Genomic DNA, 14,688 nt, shown 5'->3' with positions numbered 1-14,688 from the left:
ATTTAAAATGCATCTCTGGGTTATTTGTGGGGCATAGGAACTTGTTCATTTTTTTCCTTCCAAAATATAGTCCGGCCCCCCACAAGGTCTGAGGGACAGTGGACCGGCCCCCTGCTGAAAAGTTTGCTGACCCCTGACCTAGGCAGACAGAAAAGGTGGCTTCATAATACAATGAAGTGCCCCCCCCCCAACAAAAATTTTTTAAAGAAGATTCAGCCCACTGGAACCTATAATACACTGTGACCGAATGATGAACCACTAGCCAGCCAACACCTGGGCAAACAGGTGAGTTTTAAGGAGGGGCCAGAAACTGGACCACAGCCCTGGCCTGCCTTATTTTATTGATTATCCAGAGGGATGCAAAGCTGGGAGAATTGGGGGAAACTCTTAAGGGGAGCCTAGATCCAGCTTCCTGAGCCTTCTGCTTGGGGGTAAATGCAGGGGTGGGCCACACGCTTGGCAGCTGCCTGAAGTTGCCCAGTGGTGCCATGGGCCTGGCAGTTAGAGCGTTCCCAGAGCCCATTGGCTCCAGTCCTTCTTCAGGCTCTGACCTCACAACCAGCTGTGGAATCCTGCAGAATGTTTGGTTTCCTAGGAGGCCAGGTGAGTTGTTTAAAAGGAACCCTGGGTCAGTTGAAAGCCAGTTGGATCAGTCAGCCGCCCATAAAGCATCCATTCTTCTTTTGTTGTCTTGAAAGCTGTTTGACTGACTTTCGGGCCTTTTTGGTTCTGAAGATCTTTTGCATAATGTGCCGCTGGTGGCATAGAAGGTAAAGTCATGGAAAAGAGGGGAGGCATCCTGAAGATTTGCGCCCCCGCCACATGCCTAGTTTTTAAAGATGTTCCTTGGTTATTTGACCTTTCTAACCCCCATGCTGTGTGTTACATGAGCCAGCAATTACCCCAAGGAGTTTTCAGATGAATTTTCTGAGTTTTCATTTTGGTCACCATCCAAATTGCAACAGAATTGCAACATTTGGAGTCCAGTAGCAACATCTGGAGGGAACCAGGTTTGGGGAGGCTTGATGTAGAAGACATCATGGTAATTTAGCATCGTAACACTGGGTGACTGGACAGAGGTTTATTTTGGCCCTGAACAAGGGCTGGAGACCTATAGCACAGACTTGAGACCCCTGCTTCTCCCTTCTTCCACAGAAGAGCCAGAGTTTTCGGCCTGAGAGCCAAGGCAGACCCCTCCCCAGTGGCGTAGCGTGGGTTGTCAGCACCCGGGGCAAGGCAAGTAATTTGCGCCCCCTAACCCGTGGATTTGCGCCCCCTAACCCGTGGATTTGCGCCCCCTAACCCTAACCCTAACCTCCAGATGTTGCGCCCGGTGCGGCCAGCCCCCCCTGCACCCCCCACGCTACGCCACTGCCCCTCCCTCCCCTCGCAGCTGGAAGAAGAATTCTGCAATGAAAGCCTATGGAGAGAGACAGTCGGCCAAGAGATTGCCTCTTCCCTTCCGGCATAGGAGGCCCTCCGCCAAGAAGCCATTCATGGTGAGGAGAGTCTTTCTGTGGCTCTTTCCTCAGGTCTCCCTCAGAAATATTGGGCAAGGGAGTCCAGGGGGAACTTCACTTTCTTAAAGCATAGGGAGGGAGAGAGTGCCTGGGAGATCTACAGGGAAGTGGGTCCTTCTCCCTCCCAAGGGGAGCCTGGAACCTTTGAGTTCTCGAAAATGGCCAGGAGATAATTTTTCTCCAAACAAGACCCAGAATGGCAGTGGTAACCTTGGGGCTCTCAAATTCCAGTCCCACCCTGTGCAACTCCTCCCCTCCCCCAGCCCACTGCCGCCTTTGGCACTCTGTTCTACAGCATTGTTTCGGCACCCCCTGCAGTGTGGCGCCCAGCGTGGCCACACTGGTCACGCCTCCCTAAAACCAGCAGAGCTATTGGGTGCTTTCTGGTGTCCAGGCTGGCAAATGGCCAGAGCTCAGTGGTTCAGCCCTTGCCTTGCCTGCATGAGCCCCAAGTGCAGTAGCATCTCCAGGAAGGCCTGGGAAGGAGAGACCCCCTTCCTGAGGTGCTGGAGAGTCACCTGCTGGACAGTGTGGAGGTCACTTTGGGCCAAGGAGGACCCCACCAATGGCCACTCTTTTGGCTCTGCTCCCAGTTCAGGAGGAGAGCAGGATTCATCTCTCCTTGTCAGGCAGAGCCCAAGTCTTTTTGGAAAGAACAACCCACTTTAGCTGCCTCTTTTCCAGACCCGGCTGGGATTCAGCCTCTACCTAACCTTCTTCCCCTTCTGCCCTCTTTGCACAGAGCTGTTTATGACAGAGGCCTCCCATCTGCACTCACTGCATATTCATATTGCTCCCCTTAAGGCCCTTTCCACCTGGCCCGGGGGGCTGGGCCCACACTCACCAGCCCCACTGAAGAGGCTCCTCATGAGGCCAGAGGAACATCGCCTGGCTATTGTTTTATTGATTGATTTATTTAATATGCTGTAAACCGCTTTGAGTTTTTCATTAAAAATATAAAGCGGTATAGAAATTTAAAAATAAAGAAATACTGGTGGTCCTGTTTTACCAGTGGATGTATCAGGATAAACTCCAATCACAGGAGGAGCTGTCCCCAATCTACGAGAACTCCTTAAGATCCATAGTAAGTCTGCTTCCCCTCCAGACCGGTCCCCATTCTGTGTCTGGCCCAGGCCTCTGCTTCTTCCTGCGTGGGTCAGGAGCAGAGGGAGAAGGGACAAAAATAGAAGCACAGCATCCAAAGAGCTCTGCCGCAGGATCAGGCCCAAGGGGCCCAGTTAGACCTGCAGCCTGTTTTCAGGGGGGCCCACAAGCAGCAGGGCAGGAGTGCAAGCACAATGCCTCCCCCCCCAGGAATGGGGATTGTTCAGAGGCATCCACTGCCTTGGGCAGGGAGGATGGAGGTGGCAGCCAGTTGCTGCCTCTAAGCCTAACCTACCTCACAGGGTTGTGAGGATTAAATGAGGAGGAAATCCATGGACACCCTCTTAAGCTCCTTGGAGGAGAAGGTGGGGTGTAAATGACATAAATAAATAAGATTCCTGGTCTCTCCAGCACTGAGAAAGTAGTATTAAAAAAAGAGCAGGCCGTCTCCATCCCCCTCCTGTCTCTGCTGGGGTTATTCTTTATTCCCCCACTCCCGTTGCCTTGTTCAACCTCCCCTCCTGTGTTTCTTCCCTCTCCTCCTAGGTTCTCTGTTGGGGAAAATGAAGGATCTGCAGGAGAAAGGGCCTCTCATTGAGGAGATCAGGGACCTGCTGCTTTCCCAAGGTAAGGATCCCAGAGCAGGGTGGAGACGCTGGCGGCAACTGGGAGGGGGCTGCTTGTGGGTCTCCAGTGGACTTTGGCCCTTGATTTCCTGATTCTCACCAGGTGTGTTTCCTCTCCGCTGCCCCCCTCCTTCCTTCCTTCCCCCCCAGTTTGGTGTGGCTGCAAGCGAGGAGCTCTGGCAGGCCATCCTGAAGTGCAGCTTGCAGCAGGCCAGGCCCGGGAGATCCTTCAGGAGAAGCAGCAGAGGGATGCTCGGTTCTGGCGTGTCATCCAGGTAAGCTGTGTGAGAAGAGGAGGCTGAGCTCACGGTAGGGGCCTTCTCAGCTGCTAGCTGGCCACTGTCCCCGGGGGCTCTTTTCCCATGCGAGGGGAGGGGAAGGAGGCCTGTCCTCTTCTCCCTGCTGCCCACTCCCTGGGCAAATGCAAACGTGCAGGAGAACCAGCCAGATGGTATAGGTTAGGGGGTAAACTCTAGCTCCATGCCACCCCAATCTCCAGGTGGTGCGAGATTGCAGGGGTTCTGGGGGCTTTCCCTGGGTTTGGTGTCCTTGGAATGAGGGGCAGCCTTCTGTTCTGACAGCAGCAACCCAGCTGCCCCAACAGAGAATTCCCTAAGCAGGCAGGAGCTGAGCAGCAAGGTTCACCCCACTGGTTTTGCTGCTTGTGACCCTGGAGGTGGCTGACTTTCTCTGGTGTCCAGAAACATGCTGTCTGTCTGATTTCTTCTCTGCCTTTCCCTGGAAATTGAGAGCAGCCCTGAATGCCACGACCACTAACTGACCGATTTCCTGGATTGTGAGCTGCAGTGCCTGGCCAGTTACCCTCTGCTGCTGAGTAAGATCATCCAGCACACCAATGGTATAGCTCTCTTTCTCTGTGTCTTTGTGTGATGGGGAGGGTGTCCCAGGAAAGCTGCATCTCTCCATGATTCCATGTTGATATGCTTTCTATCTTTGGGAGATTGTGAGCTGCATTGAGCCTGCCTTACTAGGGAAAGCCAGCACCCAAGAGGGTGAGGGGGGGGGGAGACGATGGTGTGTGTTTATACAACCCCCGTCTGCTTGCATTAGTGCCCCCTGAGGCTGTAGGGCATAGGTCACTTTTTCCTACCAGCAAACAAGGATCCATTTGCCTTGTGCATCTGGGCTGCTGCTGCTCATCTGCCTTCCAGACCTGTTTGCTTTTAAATGCAGCCTTGTTCCTAGTTTGTGCTGGGAGTTGCTTTAAATAAAACCAACTTTGCAGGCAATCTCTGTGCCCCACTCTCTCTCTTTGCACCTTCCTCGCTCAGAGTCAACCTATGAGCACCAGTATCTCTGCCTGGCCCGCGATGAGGTCAAGGAGATCCTGGAAGACATCCAGGATCGGCAGGCAGAGAACCACTGGCAGCTGCAAGTCTACCAACAGCGCCTGGATGACCAATCTCTGTGCAAGAGCAGCCAGCCACTGGCCAGGTAGTTCCAGGTAGAGCCTCCCCTTCACCCTCCCCTCCAATCCCTGGCCTTGTCCCGCTCTTCCCCTCTGTGAATTGCCGGCTTTTTTCTGCCCCTGCTGTGCAAAACCTTGACCTTATGGAGCACCAGCTAATCCAGGAGGGGCGTCTGCAGCTGCGCATCAGCAAAAAGAAGACTGTGGGTAAGTGGAAGAAAAAACCTCTCCTGCCAAGACACACCCACGTGTCCACTTTTGGAATCATAATTCTTTTTTTGCAAATATGGGACATTCTGTAAGATGTCCATGATCAACAATGTAAATGACTTTAGCCATTTTATTTTATTTCCTTACATTTATATCCCACCTTTCTCCCATCATTGAACCGAAGGTGGCATGCATGCAGTTCCCAGGTCACCTCATCTAAGCCTTGACCGGACCCAGACCTGCTTAGCTTCAACATACAAAGTGGTCTCATGTGCTCTCAGATCATACCCTGGGACTGTATCATTTGTAACTTAAATGTGCAAATTGCCCACTCCCAACTACTATTTTCTAGAACAGTATTGCTTATGCAGATTTGTTTCAATCTGCATTTGGGAATTCAGCACTATCTTTCTTTTGTCTTAAAAATAATTTTTATTAATCATTTTATTTGGTTACGTACGTGCGTTGTCTCTTTTTTAGGTCATAGAGTCTTTTTTTTAAAATAGATCAGTTACATTCGAAGTGTGTGAGGGGGTTGATTTTTGGATCAGGTTTGCCATATTAATTCATATGCTGTCAGCGGATTCTTGTTGTTGTCTTGTTGGGCTGTGTATATGATGAAGAGGAACCATACTGGGGTGAAGGCATCCTCTTTTAATTGTCCCCAGGTCAGTTGCAGCCTGCTGGTTAGCTTTTCTAGTAAGGGTGTTTCCCATATGATTTAGTGCCAGCGATCCATGTTCACTCCTGACAGGTCTCTCCAGTGTCTGGCTATGGTGCTTCTGGCTGCTGAGAATAGGTGGGTTATAAGCTCTTTATAATGTGAGTGGGCATTATATTGGAAAATGTTCAATAGGGCCAGTTCTGGGGTGACTTCTAATACCTGTTTAGTTACTTTGTACATTTATTGTAGGACTGCTGCCCCAAAGGGTCGGATTATGGGGCATTCCCACCATATGTATAGGTATGGGCCTGTAGAGATGCAGTCTCTCCACCATTTGGGGGAGGTTCCTGGGTGTATCAGCACCAGTTTTGTGGCGTTAGGTACCATCTGTAAGCAAGTTTCAATGTGATATCCTTTATTTTGGCTGAGATGACTTTAAAGGGAGCTGTAGACCACATTCTAGTCCATTGGATAGGGTTCATTACATAGCCTATGTCATGCTCTCATTGTTTTTTGATTGCATTGAGGGGGTTTGTGGGATTCCGAAGCAGTATTTTGTATATTATGGATACCAAGCCCCTGCCATATTCCTCTGCTGCCAGGAGAAAGTTTTTGAAGGTGGTCAAGGGCCAATGACTACTGATTTTACTGTGGGATTGTTTAAGAAAGTGTGCAAGTTGGTGGTGTGTTAGCAAAGGTATATGAGTGTCCCCTATTTTGTCTTGTATTTCTTGTGTTGATATGGGTATGTTATTTTTGTAGGTGTTTTAGGTAATATAGGCCTTTGGCTTGCCAAGTCTTTATTTGGAGGTTTTGTGCTGCATGCTGGAATAGTGGGTGATGAGCCAGGGGGATTAGTGGGGATGGGATTGGGGACAGTTTACCTACTTTTTCATGTGAACCTGCTTAGTGTTGTGGGGATTTTCTTTAGTTTGTGTTGGAGAAATGTGGTGGGGGTGTTTTCGATTGTGCCTGTCTCCAAGTGAACCCATTGTTTCGTTTTATCTTCTAGGACAGGCATAGGCAAACTCAGCCCTCCAGATGTTTTGGGACTACACTTCCCATCAACTCTGACCACTGGTCCTGTTAGCTAGGTGTCAGGGAACTGCCATCGGAAGGAAGGGAAGTGAAAGGGCTCACACAGGTTGGGAGAGACTCAGCAGCTGAAGAGGGAACCAGTAGGGGGAGAGGAGCTGAGCTGAGGGAAAGGGAGCTGGAGGGATGGCTCAGAGACACTTCCAGCGAAAACAGTGGGGAGGTTTCAGGACCTCCTGTAGGGACACCCACTCCTCGCCGGAAACTGTCACGCAGAGAGTCCAGAAGACGTGTTTCCGTTAAGGAGCTTTTATGTTGGAAGCGATTCCGAAAGCAACCACTGTCGGAATCTGCCAGCGACTGACGGAGCCATGTTTAAGGGGCTCCGTTACAGACAGAGGTTTGCAAACTTGACCAAACTCTGAGGGACTAGGATTTTACACACAAGCAGCTCATCGTCCCATCACAGCATTCCGACAGTCTCCGTGAGCAGCTTGTGCAGGAGAAGGCATCATGAGCAACCCAGCCGGAACCGGAGAAGCAGGAGCTGGAGCGGGTCCAAGCCTGGAAGAAAGGTACCGGGTGTTGGAGGTCCAGCTAGCGCTGCAGACGGCGAGGCTTGAGGAGAGGAGGGCTCAGGATGCAGACAAAAAGGGGAAAGACACCCAGCTCGTCAGAAAGGTACCAGGATTGGTGCAGAAGTTTGGGGGGGAGCCCAAAGACTATCATGGCTTTCGGACAGAGATGCAATATGCCCTCAATCTACAGTTTGATGAATTCCCTGACGAGGAATCACGAGTGGCTTTCGTGATTGGGCATCTTGAAAAGGGGGCGAGAGACTGGGTTAGACCCCTGATGGCAGCGAATAGTGACGTCCTAAAGGACACGATGAAGTTCTTTCGCGCCATGGATCTGATGTTTTCCAGCGATATTGAACAGGGAGTGGTCCGCAGACAGTTAATGGCTTGCAAACAGGGGAGCCGATCTGTCCGTGAGTACTGGACTGAGTTCACCATGTTGATCCATAAATTGGGGTGGGATCTATCGGCGGAACCCATTCAAATGCTCTTTGAAGAAGGGCTTTCTTCGGCTGTGAAAGACGAACTTTCCCGGGCGCCCAGGGCGGAGTCTATGGACCAGCTGACCAAATCAGCGCTGACCATAGGAGCGCGCCAGGAGGCGAGAGCATTGGAGAGGCGGGAAGGGAAGGGGGAACGTTGGAAGGAGTTCCGCATTCCAGACATTCCAGAGCCAACTTTCCCGCCGGCAGAGCCGATGGAAATCGGAACAGCGCGCGCGCGCGCAGTTTCAAAGCCCAGTGAGGGGGGAAAGAAGGAGGGAAAAGGCGCCCGGAAATGCTATCTCTGCCAACAGCCAGGTCACTTTGCCAGAGTCTGCCCCCAGAGGAAGGAATGGCAAGGGATGGTAGGAGCTGTGGAGGGAAGAGAGGAAGAAATACCGAAGCAAGTAAAAGCCAACGCCTGGCTGCCACCGTCGGGGCACAGCAGCCAGGCCAAAGAGCAGTGAAAGTGCCCACGCCAGAACCTCCTAAACCCGCCCTAGTGATAGAAGTGGCGCTAGAGCTGCCAAACGGACACCCTCTAAAGATAAAGGCGCTGTTGGACTCAGGCAGCTCCTGCAATTTCATGAGCAAAGAGTTTGCAGCTGAACACCAGATACAGACGATCCCTTTAAGCAACCCCCTGCAGGTGACCACGATCGATGGCAGGGAGCTGTTGGGAGGAGAAGTCAGCTTGCAGACCGTCCCAATGATAATGAAGGTGGCAAGGCACACCGAACTGATAGCGTTTAATGTGGCCACCTTGGGAGGAGCTCCCATTATATTGGGGATGAGCTGGCTAGCGTTACATGATCCGCTGGTGGGCTGGCATCAGAGAGTGGTTTCTTTTGGTTCAGCACATTGCTTAGAACACTGCAAAGAGGGAAAGGGTTTGGCAGGGGCCCAAGCCACCCTAGCAGGGACTGAAGTAACGGAGAACGTGAAGGTACCACGACAATACGCAGATCTCCGCGACGTCTTCAGCGAAAGGGAAGCTGACCAACTACCCCCGCATAGACCCTTTGACTGTCAAATCAATTTACTCCCTGGGGCACAGCTCCCTGTAGGCAAGCTGTACGCCATGTCAGACAGAGAGATGCAGGAGCTAAGAGAGTTCATTGACAAGAACCTGAAGAGAGGGTTCATCAGAGAGTCCAGGGCGGTGGGGGGCAGCCCAGTGTTTTTTGTGGATAAAAAAAACACGAACAAGCCGAGGCTTGTGTGTGACTTCAGGGCCTTAAATGCAGTGTCAGAACCAGTGGCTTTCCCTATGCCCAGGATTGACGACATTTTGACAAGGGTCAGGAAGGGAAAGATTTTTACTAAACTGGACCTAAGGGGGGCGTACAACCTGATACGAATAAGGAAGGGGGATGAATGGAAAACCACCATGTTCACCCCTTTGGGGGCATTTGAATATTTAGTTATGCCCTTCGGCCTACAAGGAGGCTCCGCGTGCTTTCAATCGTTTATGAACCACGTCCTGGGGCCTTTGCTTTACAAGAATTGTGTGGCCTTCTTAGACGACGTGTTGGTGTATTCTGAGAATGAGGAGCAGCATGTGAGAGACGTCAGAGAAGTGTTGAGCAGGCTGCAAGCCAACCAGCTGTGGGTGAAACTGGAGAAGTGTCAGTTTCATACCAAGGAGGTGGAATTCCTGGGGTATCGCCTGTCAGACAAGGGATTGGCCATGGATCCCGGCAAGGTCCAGGCGGTGCTGGAATGGAAAACACCCAAAACAAGGAAGGATGTGCAGAGGTTCCTAGGATTTGGGAACTTCTATCGTAAGTTCATCCGAAACTTTGCCCACCTGACGGCGCCCATTACGGACTGTCTCAGCAGTAAGAAGAAGTTCGTTTGGACTGAGGAGGCGGAGCGAGCATTTGAGGAACTAAAAAGGGCCTTCGCCTCGGAACAACAACTCCTGCATGTGGATTTACAAAAACCGATGAGAGTGGAAACTGACGCATCAGACAGAGCGATTGGGGCGGTGCTTCTGCAGCCAGGGAAGGAGGAGTCAGAGTGGAGACCGTGTGCCTTTTTTTCGCGAAAGCTGAACAAATCCGAGAGGAACTACACGGTGTATGACCGAGAACTACTAGCCATTCATGAGGCGTTCCGGAGATGGAGGCACCTGCTAATTGGCGCACAACATAAGGTGCAAGTGTGCACTGACCACAAGAACCTAGAGTATTGGAGGACGGCACGAGTGCTCAACCAACGGCAAGTGAGATGGGCCCAGGAGTTCTCCAAATTTAACTTTGAGATTTGTTACGTGCCAGGCCCAGAGAACATTAGGGCGGACGCTCTCTCACGCAAACCTGAATATTTGGAGGGGGAGGGAGCACCCGAAGAGAGACATGTCATTCCAGAGGACCGCTGGGTGTGTGGGGCGGCATTGGTGGGACAAAGAGAACTGGTAGAGGAAACAGAGAATGATGAATACGCCCAGAATAAGCTCAGAGGTCTTAGGGGTGAGGGAGAGGAACCAGGGGGTTTCGAGGAAAGAAATGGAGCTTTGTATTACAAAGGGGCACTGTATATCCCTGAAGGAGACTTAAGGGGGAGGGTACTCAAGCAGTTGCACGACAGCCCCACGGCGGGGCATTTTGGACAACACAAAACCATGTGGTTGGTCACCAGGGAATTTTGGTGGCCTGAGGTGAGGGAAGATGTACGGGAGTATGTAAGAGGGTGTGAGCAATGCCAGCGAGCCAAAGGGGAGAGGCGGGCACCAGCGGGGCTATTAGAACCCTTACCAACCCCAGAACGACCTTGGGAGGCAGTGTCGATAGATTTTATGACTGATCTGCCGAAGTCCAAGGGGAAAACAGCCATCATGGTGGTGGTAGACCTACTAACAAAGATGTGCCACTTTGTAGCCTGCTCGCATGCAGTCACGGCGGAAGAGACAGCGAAGTTATTTGTAGAACACATTTTTAGGTTGCACGGGGTGCCATTGAGGGTGGTCTCAGACCGAGGAAAACAATTTACTTCCAGGTTCTGGAGGAAGCTCATGAGCTTACTGCAGGTGGAGGTCAACTTTTCGACTGCCCGGCACCCTGAAACCAACGGGCAGGCGGAAAGAGCAAACGGGGTCCTCCAGCAATACCTGAGGTGTTATGTCAATGACAGAGAGAATGACTGGGTAGAAAAGTTGGCGCTGGCGGAATTTGCCTACAACAATGCCGAGAATGTGTCCACAGGGATGAGCCCCTTCTTGGCTAATTATGGGTGTCATCCCAGGGCTTTCCCAGGGGGAGAAGGGGAGAGATGGGGTGTCCCGGCAGCCGAGCATTTTGTAGAAGAAATGGAAGCAATCCATCGTCAGCTCCAACTCAACTTAGAAAGGGCGAAGGAAGAATACAAGAGGCAGGCAGACAAGAACCGAAGGGAAGGTGAAACCATAAGGGTGGGAGATAGGGTGTGGCTGTCAACCCAAGGGTTGCCGTTCAAAGGAGGTTGTAAGAAATTAAGACCCAGGAGATTGGGTCCCTTTGAGGTCATTCAACAGGTCAACCCAGTGGCTTTCAGGCTCCGGTTACCCAACCACATGAAACTGCACCCAGTATTTCACAGGTCGTTACTGTCACCGTATGAGGGGGGACGAGAAGGGATGGCCACTCGGGGACCGGTCATAGAAGAAAGGGAATGCAGCAGCCATGTGGCAGAAATCCTCGACGCCAGGTGGAAGGGGGATCAGGTGGAGTATTTGGTAGCATGGGAAGGAGAACCGGAGTCAGAAAACACTTGGGTAATGGCAGAAGATATCAATGACGAGGTATTGATAGAAACGTTCCATCAAAGGTTCCCAAGGAAACCTCAGCCTGTGGAGAGGTTCCGGAGGGAATACTTTGGGACCACCGATGAGGAGGAGGAGTTGGAAGGATTCTCGGAATCGGAAGGGGAAGGGGAGATGGACTCTGAGGAGGAGGAGTACTTCGAGACCAGGAACCGCAACAGGTGGAGAGAAGTGTTCGGGACATCGGAAGATGAAGGAAGTTCATTCCGGGGTTTTGCCTCCTCACCGCCCGTAGAGGAGGGGGCGAGAGGGGATGAAGGGGGCCCTGGAGGGGAGGTGGATGTCAGGGAACTGCCATCGGAAGGAAGGGAAGTGAAAGGGCTCACACAGGTTGGGAGAGACTCAGCAGCTGAAGAGGGAACCAGTAGGGGGAGAGGAGCTGAGCTGAGGGAAAGGGAGCTGGAGGGATGGCTCAGAGACACTTCCAGCGAAAACAGTGGGGAGGTTTCAGGACCTCCTGTAGGGACACCCACTCCTCGCCGGAAACTGTCACGCAGAGAGTCCAGAAGACGTGTTTCCGTTAAGGAGCTTTTATGTTGGAAGCGATTCCGAAAGCAACCACTGTCGGAATCTGCCAGCGACTGACGGAGCCATGTTTAAGGGGCTCCGTTACAGACAGAGGTTTGCAAACTTGACCAAACTCTGAGGGACTAGGATTTTACACACAAGCAGCTCATCGTCCCATCACACTAGGGATCATGGGAGTTGTAGTCCCAAAACATCTGGAGGGCCGATTTTGCCTATGCTTGTTCTGGGATGTATAGCATTGTGTGGAGCACTTAGTTGGCAATGTAATATAATTCTATGTTGGGAATTCCCCATCCTCCTTCTGAGGAGGGAAGGCAGCACCATCTTTCTTATGCTTTGAATATCTCAAAACTTGTTTATGCCCATCACGTATCATGAAGAATTCTGTGAAGCTCATATAGCAACCTAAGTCTGACTAGCCAAAGATGGCATTTAACCTATCACGTATCTTCAGTCTTTGAAAAAGACTGCAGCCAGACTACCTACTGAGTTGATATTTTTTGTCTTGCACACCTTAGATACCTTTTTGTTCCTCTTGCAGTTCATCCTGTCCAGCTATACTCCTTCAACTTATGTACAAGAAGAAACAGAATGCAAAATTGTTATTTTTTAACATATCTGTTCATTTATTTTTAAATAAACTTCTTAATATTCTGACATGCAACATTTGGTGTGATCTGAGCAGACAGGAATAAAGTTACAGGGTGTTAGCAGCTCCAGCAAGGCAGCCAAAACAAGGCTATTGCCATTAAGCATTTTGACAGCAAACAGACCTGTAAGTCCCCCATAAGAGCTGCCATCTCCCCACTGCTCCCCCAACCCTGTCTGCTCTGCGTGACTCAAAAGTGGTGACATTAATTGAAGATGTGCAGTGGACTCACTGTTCCCCTTAGGGACATAAATAGAAATAACAGACTAAAGGCCACTGACCCAGCTATCAAGAGACACAAAAAAGGAGCAACCAAAAATGTGTTGATAGCAGCCTCGTTTTTGTCCCACTTTGAAGAATCATTAGACCCCTAGCCCTGCCTACTTGGATGTGCAGTGTTTCTGGTTGGTTGGGACATGTTACAGAACTGACAACCACATCCAGTCTGTCTGCTCTGGAAACTGTATTCTTCCCCCGCTCCCCCCCCCAAACAACTTTGTCTCCCCTTTATAGAATGGAATGGAGCCCCTGTGTTCCTCATGCCCAGTTGCAGGCTTAAGCAGGGGCTGCCCATCTCCTCCTCCACTGTACAGTCCCCATTATGTGCTCCCTCCTTTGTTCCCAATGGTAAAACATCAGCTGATCACCCTTCCTCATTAACAAGGGATCAGCTCATTCTCAAAGAATAGGCAGTATTTGTATTGTACCTACTGAAGGAGATGGCCAGCAGAGCTTTGAAAGCAACAAGTAAGCAGCTCTGTTTTGCAGAAAACCATTTCCTAGCCATCCCTAAAGTGGTCCAGCATTGCAGGGTCCAGCATTGCCAGGCTAGGATCAGTAAGTTTTGAGGGGGATGCCTTATTGTCCCTCTCTTAGGCAGAAACTTGTTCCTACAGCAGGGTGCTTCTATGTCTGGGTTCTTCAGTGGCAGCCAGTCCCTTAAGGCAACTGAGGCAGGAAAGAAGAAGGGGCACCAGGCTCCTGGACTAAGGAGCAGGGGGCCCGATGAAAGAAGCAAATATATCGTTGTCGAGTTAAGTGAGTAGAACAGAGAAACAGTGGGAGTGAAGCAGCAGCTGGATAAATATACAGGACATGGAGAGAGCAGGACACACAAACAGGGCCCATTTGCAGCTGAGGTCATGGAAAGCCAGGCTGCAGCATGCAGAGTTGAGGCTTCCGTCCCATTTAGAAACTAAAAGAGAAGAGAAAAAGAAGGGAAAGAGAAGAGTAAGTAGGGATGGCCTCAAGACACGAGGCTCCTGCACTCCAGCTGCATGTATAGGAAAAGAGGAAGGTTCCACCTATTATTATTATTATTATTATTATTATTATTATTGCTACTACTAGTTCCACCACCACTGGAAGGTCCCTGGGTGGGTTACAGTAATAAAAAATACAGTATTAGCAACAGTTCAAATCAAATTGCAATCACAACTAGACTGGGTCCACATATTGGTAACACATCACTCCAAATCTCCTAATGACAGCTCAGCAGCTTCACATAGATGTTAAAGTGTATGGGGAACAAGATGGAACTTCACTGGACACCAAAGGACAGCTCCTATGGCACTGAAAGGTGCCCCCCATACCTACTTTCTAGAAATGCCCCTGGAAGTAAGAGTGGAACCACTGAAGTACAGTGTCTGCAACACCACCTCCCTGAGCCACTCCAGAAGGATACCATGGTCACCAAGAAGAAGAAGAAGAAGAAGAGTTTGGATTTGATATCCCGCCTTTCACTCCCCTTCAGGAGTCTCAAAGCGGCTAACATTCTCCTTTCCCTTCCTCCTCCACAACAAACATTCTGTGAGGTGAGTGGGGCTGAGAGACTTCAGAGAAGTGTGACTGGCCCAAGGTCACCCAGCAGCTGCATGTGGAGGAGCGGAGACGCGAACCCGGTTCCCCAGATTACGAGACTACCGCTCTTAACCACTACACCACACTGGCTCTCAGTATTAAAAGTGCTAAGAGATCACAGAGAATGAGTAGGGCCATACTCCCCACATCTCTCTCCTGACAAATGTCATCAACCAGGGTGACCAAAGCAGTTTCAGTGCC

At 50.8% G+C, this 14,688-nt stretch overlaps 1 protein-coding gene and 1 long non-coding RNA gene across 9 annotated transcripts in view; one reads left to right on the top strand and one right to left on the bottom strand.

The window, feature by feature from the left end:
* The first annotated feature begins 1,374 nt into the window (after positions 1–1,374).
* On the top strand, positions 1,375–12,642 carry LOC308468557. 6 transcript variants are annotated; one of them, XR_013981712.1, is made up of 6 exons: positions 1,375–1,499; positions 3,171–3,251; positions 3,401–3,525; positions 4,006–4,109; positions 4,543–6,647; positions 12,144–12,642. It is a non-coding gene; the product is annotated as an uncharacterized lncRNA (long non-coding RNA). The 6 variants fall into 6 exon arrangements; XR_013981713.1 differs by having other exon boundaries at positions 4,006–6,647; XR_013981714.1 differs by having other exon boundaries at positions 3,401–4,109.
* The window catches only part of KIF5A (kinesin family member 5A), a 60,175-nt gene continuing 58,064 nt past the window's right edge, over positions 12,578–14,688 (bottom strand). For all 3 annotated transcript variants that reach the window (XM_080989927.1, XM_080989929.1, XM_080989928.1), the window contains one exon: positions 12,578–13,822. The gene's annotated coding sequence lies outside the window, so the exon portion shown is untranslated. The remainder of the gene's footprint in view (positions 13,823–14,688) is intronic.

This window comes from Podarcis pityusensis, assembly GCF_964106645.2.
Source record: "Podarcis pityusensis genome assembly, chromosome: 2".
Lineage (NCBI taxonomy): Eukaryota > Metazoa > Chordata > Lepidosauria > Squamata > Lacertidae > Podarcis > Podarcis pityusensis.
The sequence above is the reverse complement of the archived record's forward strand: the minus strand, read 5'-3'. Positions and strand labels throughout refer to the sequence as shown.